Below are 8352 nucleotides of genomic sequence, written 5' to 3' on the forward strand. Positions count from 1 at the left end.
TGTCTCTACATGTAAACCACAGTCTCACTACACATTGTCTCTAATTGTAAACCACAGTCTCACTACACATTGTCTCTACTTGTAAACCACAGTCTCACTACATATTGTCTCTACTTGTAAACCACAGTCTCACCACACATTGCCTCGACTTGTAAACCACAGTCTCACTACACATTGCCTCGACTTGTAAACCACAGTCTCACTACACATTGTCTCTACTTGTAAACCACAGTCTCACTACACATTGCCTCTACTTGTAAACCACAGTCTCACTACACATTGTCTCTACTTGTAAACCACAGTCTCACTACACATTGTCTCTACTTGTAAACCACAGTCTCACCACACATTGCCTCGACTTGTAAACCACAGTCTCACTACACATTGCCTCTACTTGTAAACCACAGTCTCACTACACATTGTCTCTACTTGTAAACCACAGACTCACTGCACATTGTCTCTACTTGTAAACACCAGCCTCACTACACATTGCCTCGAATTGTAAACCACAGTCTCACTACACATTGCCTCCACTTGTAAACCACAGTCTCACTACACATTGCCTCCAATTGTAAACCACAATCTCACTACACATTGCCTCTAATTGTAAACCACAGTCTGACTACACATTGTCTCTACTTGTAAACGACAGTCTCACCACATATTACCTCGACTTGTAAACCACAGTCTCACTACACATTGTCTCTACTTGTAAACCACGGTCTCACTACACATTGTCTCTACTTGTAAACCACAGTCTCACTACACATTGTCTCTACATGTAAACCACAGTCTCACTACACATTGTCTCTAATTGTAAACCACAGTCTCACTACACATTGTCTCTACTTGTAAACCACAGTCTCACTACATATTGTCTCTACTTGTAAACCACAGTCTCACCACACATTGCCTCGACTTGTAAACCACAGTCTCACTACACATTGCCTCGACTTGTAAACCACAGTCTCACTACAAATTGTCTCTACTTGTAAACCACAGTCTCACTACACATTGCCTCTACTTGTAAACCACAGTCTCACTACACATTGTCTCTACTTGTAAACCACAGTCTCACTACACATTGTCTCTACTTGTAAACCACAGTCTCACCACACATTGCCTCGACTTGTAAACCACAGTCTCACTACACATTGCCTCTACTTGTAAACCACAGTCTCACTACACATTGTCTCTACTTGTAAACCACAGTCTCACTACACATTGTCTCTACTTGTAAACCACAGTCTCACCACACATTGCCTCGACTTGTAAACCACAGTCTCACTACACATTGCCTCTAATTGTAAACCACAGTCTCACTACACATTGTCTCTACTTGTAAACCACAGTCTCACTACACATTGTCTCTAATTGTAAACCACAGTCTCACTACACATTGCCTCCAATTGTAAACCACAATCTCACTACACATTGCCTCCAATTGTAAACCACAATCTCACTACACATTGCCTCTACTTGTAAATCGGTCTCACTACACATTGTCTCTACTTGTAAACCACAGTCTCACTACATATTGTCTCTACTTGTAAACCACAGTCTCACCACACATTGCCTCGACTTGTAAACCACAGTCTCACTACACATTGCCTCTAATTCTAAATCGCAGTCTCACTACACATTGTCTCTACTTGTAAACCACAATCTCACTACACATTGTCTCTACTTGTAAACCACAGTCTCACCACACATTGCCTCGACTTGTAAACCACAGTCTCACTACACATTGTCTCTACTTGTAAACCACAGTCTCATTACACATTGCCTCGATTTGTAAACCACAGTCTCACTACACATTGTCTCTACTTGTAAACCACAATCTCACTACACATTGTCTCTACTTGTACACCACAATCTCACTACACATTGCCTCTAATTGTAAACCACAGTCTCACTACACATTGCCTCTACTTGTAAACCACATTCTCACTACACATTGTCTCTACTTGTAAACCACAATCTCACTGCACATTGTCTGGACTTGTAAACCACAGTCTCACTACACATTGTCTCTACTTGTAAACCACAGTCTCACTAAACATTGCCTCTAATTGTAAACCACAATCTCACTACACATTGCCTCAACTTGTAAACCACAGTCTCACTGCACATTGCCTCTAATTGTAAACCACAATCTCACTACACATTGCTTCTACTTGTAAACCGGTCTCACTACACATTGTCTCTACTTGTAAACCACAGTCTCACTACATATTGTCTCTACTTGTAAACCACAGTCTCACCACACATTGCCTCGACTTGTAAACCAGTCTCACTACACATTGTCTGTACTTGTAAACCACAGTCTAACTACACATTGCCTCTACTTGTAAACCACAATCTCACTACACATTGTCTCTACTTGTAAACCACAGTCTCACCACACATTGCCTCGACTTGTAAACTACAGTCTCACCACACATTGCCTCCAATTGTAAACTACAGTCTCACTACACATTGCCTCTACTTGTAAACCACAGTCTCACTACACATTGCCTCGAATTATAAACCACAGTCTCACTACACATTGTCTCTAATTGTAAACCACAGTCTCACTACACATTGCCTCCAATTGTAAACCACAATCTCACTACACATTGCCTCTACTTGTAAACCACAGTCTCACTACACATTGTCTCTACTTGTAAACCACAGTCTCACCACACATTGCCTCGACTTGAAAACCACAGTCTCACTACACATTGTCTCTACTTGTAAACCACAGTCTCATTACACATTGCCTCCAATTGTAAACCACAATCTCACTACACATTGCCTCTACTTGTAAACCACAGTCTCACTACATATTGTCTCTACTTGTAAACCACAGTCTCACTACACATTGCCTCTAATTGTAAACCACAGTCTCACTACACATTGCCTCTACTTGTAAACCACAGTCTCACTACACATTGTCTCTACTTGTAAACCACAATCTCACTACACATTGCCTGGACTTGTAAACCACAGTCTCACTGCACATTGTCTCTACTTGTAAACCACAGTCTCACTACACATTGCCTCTAATTGTAAACCACAATCTCACTACACATTGCCTCATCGTGTAAACCACAGTCTCACTACACATTGCCTCTAATTGTAAACCACAATCTCACTACACATTGCTTCTACTTGTAAACCGGTCTCACTACACATTGTCTCTACTTGTAAACCACAGTCTCACCACACATTGCCTCGACTTGTAAACCACAGTCTCACTACAGATTGCCTCTACTTGTAAACCACAGTCTCATTACACAGTGCCTCGATTTGTAAACCACTGTCTCACTACACATTGTCTCTACTTGTAAACCACAATCTCACTACACATTGTCTCTACTTGTAAACCACAATCTCACTACACATTGCCTCTAATTGTAAACCACAGTCTCACTACACATTGCCTCTACTTGTAAACCACATTCTCAATACACATTGTCTCTACTTGTAAACCACAATCTCACTGCACATTGTCTGGACTTGTAAACCACAGTCTCACTACACATTGTCTCTACTTGTAAACCACAGTCTCACTACACATTGCCTCTAATTGTAAACCACAATCTCACTACACATTGCCTCAACTTGTAAACCACAGTCTCACTACACATTGCCTCTAATTGTAAACCACAATCTCACTACACATTGCTTCTACTTGTAAACCGGTCTCACTACACATTGTCTCTACTTGTAAACCACAGTCTCACTACATATTGTCTCTACTTGTAAACCACAGTCTCACCACACATTGCCTCGACTTGTAAACCAGTCTCACTACACATTGTCTCTACTTGTAAACCACAATCTCACTACACATTGTCTCTACTTGTAAACCACAATTTCACTACACATTGTCTCTACTTGTAAACCACAGTCTCACTACACATTGCCTCCAATTGTAAACCACAGTCTCACTACACATTGCCTCGAATTGTAAACCACAGTCTCACTACACATTGTCTCTACTTGTAAACCACAGTCTCACTACACATTGCCTCTACTTGTAAACCACAATCTCACTACACATTGTCTCTACTTGTAAACCACAGTCTCACCACACATTGCCTCGACTTGTAAACCACAGTCTCACTACACATTGCCTCCAATTGTAAACTACAGTCTCACTACACATTGCCTCTACTTGTAAACCACAGTCTCACTACACATTGCCTCGAATTGTAAACCACAGTCTCACCACACATTACCTCGACTTGTAAACCACAGTCTCACTACACATTGCCTCTACTTGTAAACCACAATCTCACTACACATTGTCTCTACTTGTAAACCACAGTCTCACTACACATTGCCTTTACTTGTAAACCACTGTCTCACTACACATTGTCTCTAATTGTAAACCACAGTCTCACTACACATTGCCTCCAATTGTAAACCACAATCTCACTACACATTGCCTCTACTTGTAAACCACAGTCTCACTACACATTGTCTCTACTTGTAAACCACAGTCTCACCACACATTGCCTCGACTTGAAAACCACAGTCTCACTACACATTGTCTCTACTTGTAAACCAGAGTCTCATTACACATTGCCTCCAATTGTAAACCACAATCTCACTACACATTGCCTCTACTTGTAAACCACAGTCTTACTACATATTGTCTCTACTTGTAAACCACAGTCTCACTACACATTGCCTCTAATTGTAAACCACAGTCTCACTACACATTGTCTCTACTTGTAAACCACAATCTCAGTACACATTGCCTCCAATTGTAAACCACAGTCTCACTACACATTGCCTCTAATTGTAAACCACAGTCTCACTGCACATTGTCTCTACTTGTAAACCACAATCTCACTATACATTGCCTCCAATTGTAAACCACAGTCAGACTACACATTGCCTCGACTTGAAAACCACAGTCTCACTACACATTGTCTCTACTTGTAAACCACAGTCTCACTACACATTGTCTCTACTTGTAAACCACAGTCTCACTACACATTGCCTCTACTTGTAAACCACAGTCTCACTACACATTGTCTCTACTTGTAAACGACAGACTCACTGCACATTGTCTCTACTTGTAAACACCAGCCTCACTACACATTGCCTCGAATTGTAAACCACAGTCTCACTACACATTGCCTCTACTTGTAAACCACAGTCTCACTACACATTGCCTCCAATTGTAAACCACAATCTCACTACACATTGCCTCTAATTGTAAACAACAGTCTCACTACACATTGTCTCTACTTGTAAACCACAGTCTCACCACATATTACCTCGACTTGTAAACCACAGTCTCACTACACATTGTCTCTACTTGTAAACCGGTCTCACTACACATTGTCTCTACTTGTAAACCACAGTCTCACTACACATTGTCTCTACATGTAAACCACAGTCTCACTACACATTGTCTCTAATTGTAAACCACAGTCTCACTACACATTGTCTCTACTTGTAAACCACAGTCTCACTACATATTGTCTCTACTTGTAAACCACAGTCTCACCACACATTGCTTCGACTTGTAAACCATAGTCTCACTACACATTGCCTCGACTTGAAAACCACAGTCTCACTACACATTGTCTCTACTTGTAAACCACAGTCTCACTACACATTGCCTCTACTTGTAAACCACAGTCTCACTACACATTGTCTCTACTTGTAAACCACAGTCTCACTACACATTGTCTCTACTTGTAAACCACAGTCTCACCACACATTGCCTCGACTTGTAAACCACAGTCTCACTACACATTGCCTCTACTTGTAAACCACAGTCTCACTACACATTGTCTCTACTTGTAAACGACAGACTCACTGCACATTGTCTCTACTTGTAAACACCAGCCTCACTACACTTTGCCTCGAATTGTAAACCACAGTCTCACTACACATTGCCTCTACTTGTAAACCACAGTCTCACTACACATTGCCTCCAATTGTAAACCACAATCTCACTACACATTGCCTCTAATTGTAAACCACAGTCTCACTACACATTGTCTCTACTTGTAAACCACAGTCTCACCACATATTACCTCGACTTGTAAACCACAGTCTCACTACACATTGTCTCTACTTGTAAACCGGTCTCACTACACATTGTCTCTACTTGTAAACCACAGTCTCACTACACATTGTCTCTACATGTAAACCACAGTCTCACTACACATTGTCTCTAATTGTAAACCACAGTCTCACTACACATTGTCTCTACTTGTAAACCACAGTCTCACTACATATTGTCTCTACTTGTAAACCACAGTCTCACCACACATTGCTTCGACTTGTAAACCATAGTCTCACTACACATTGCCTCGACTTGAAAACCACAGTCTCACTACACATTGTCTCTACTTGTAAACCACAGTCTCACTACACATTGCCTCTACTTGTAAACCACAGTCTCACTACACATTGTCTCTACTTGTAAACCACAGTCTCACTACACATTGTCTCTACTTGTAAACCACAGTCTCACCACACATTGCCTCGACTTGTAAACCACAGTCTCACAACAAATTGCCTCTACTTGTAAACCACAGTCTCACTACACATTGTCTCTACTTGTATACCACAGTCTCACTACACATTGTCTCTACTTGGAAACCACAGTCTCACCACACATTGCCTCGACTTGTAAACCACAGTCTCACTACACATTGCCTCTAATTGTAAACCACCGTCTCACTACACATTGTCTCTACTTGTAAACCACAGTCTTACTACACATTGTCTCTAATTGTAAACCACAGTCTCACTACACATTGCCTCCAATTGTAAACCACAATCTCACTACACATTGCCTCCAATTGTAAACCACAATCTCACTACACATTGCCTCTACTTGTAAATCGGTCTCACTACACATTGTCTCTACTTGTAAACCACAGTCTCACTACATATTGTCTCTACTTGTAAACCACAGTCTCACCACACATTGCCTCGACTTGTAAACCACAGTCTCACTACACATTGCCTCTAATTCTAAATCGCAGTCTCACTACACATTGTCTCTACTTGTAAACCACAATCTCACTACACATTGCCTCTACTTGTAAACTACAGTCTCACTACACATTGCCTCGACTTGTAAACCACAATCTCACTACACATTGCCTCAATTGTAAACCACAGTCTCACTACACATTGCCTCTACTTGTAAACCACAGTCTCACTACACATTGCCTCGAATTGTAAACCACAGTCTCACTACATATTGTCTCTACTTGTAAACCACAGTCTCACCACACATTGCCTCGACTTGTAAACCACAGTCTCACCACACATTGCCTCGACTTGTAAACCACAGTCTCACTACACATTGCCTCTACTTGTAAACCACAATCTCACTACACATTGTCTCTACTTTAAACCACAGTCTCACTACACATTGCCTCTACTTGTAAACCACAGTCTCACTACACATTGTCTCTACATGTAAACCACAGTCTCACCACACATTGCCTCGACTTGAAAACCACAGTCTCACTACACATTGCCTCTACTTGTAAACCACAGTCTCACTACACATTGCCTCTACTTGTAAACCACAGTCTCACTACACATTGCCTCGACTTGTAAACCTCAGCCACGCATTCACCTGCCAAATCATCCTATTCTCACCCTCACTGGCGCGTGGCACAGGCAGCAATCCAGTGATTGCTATCCTGGAGGTCCTGCTTTTCAGCTTTCTACCAAGCTCTCTAAACTCACTCTTTCAGGACCCCCTTGCTTTACCAACCTATGTCATCAGTGCCAATATGTACCAAGACTTCTGTCTACTTACCTTCCCTCTTTTAGAAAGCTATAGACAATCCGAGAGATCTCTGTCGCTGGCACCTGGGAGGCAAAATAACAGGAGGCCTTGGAGTCCACTTCTGCAGCTCCCCGAAAGGGCCACCCCAGCAGACAGGGTGATCAAGAGGCATATGTCATGTTTGCTTCATTGGTCAATCATTAATGATGATCAGGAAGTCACATTGAACATGTGTACAAATGTAATTAATAAAGTGGCCACTGTGTGTAACTGTCTGGGGGACAAAACTTTGAAGAAGTTGTGAAGTTTTTGTTTTAATAGCACTATAGAACTTTTCAGAAGGGAGTTTCTGTAAAAGGCAGTTTGCAAGTTCTGCAATGATTATTCCTGCCTGTTTCTTTGTCCCAATCACATACAAGTCCTGCAGAGATGATAGTCGACTGCAGCCAATGGCCATTTCTGCTGATGGAGTTTTGTAATTTGTGGAGGAAGATGCACCAACCCAGACAGGAACGGCTGATGTGATAATGCTCTCTATGATGAAATTACCCTTTGTCGATGCAACAGCCTTAGCTAATTGGCTCATC

The 8352-nt window shown here is 41.6% G+C and overlaps 1 protein-coding gene across 3 annotated transcripts in view; it reads right to left on the minus strand.

Moving 5' to 3' along the window:
* The window catches only part of LOC134336880 (uncharacterized), an 80736-nt gene extending 72837 nt beyond the window's left edge, over window positions 1-7899 (minus strand). For all 3 annotated transcript variants that reach the window (XM_063031484.1, XM_063031483.1, XM_063031485.1), the window contains exon 1: window positions 7796-7899. The gene's annotated coding sequence lies outside the window, so the exon portion shown is untranslated. The remainder of the gene's footprint in view (window positions 1-7795) is intronic.
* Window positions 7900-8352: the final 453 nt, after the last annotated feature.

This window comes from Mobula hypostoma, chromosome 23 (genome assembly GCF_963921235.1).
Source record: "Mobula hypostoma chromosome 23, sMobHyp1.1, whole genome shotgun sequence".
Lineage (NCBI taxonomy): Eukaryota > Metazoa > Chordata > Chondrichthyes > Myliobatiformes > Myliobatidae > Mobula > Mobula hypostoma.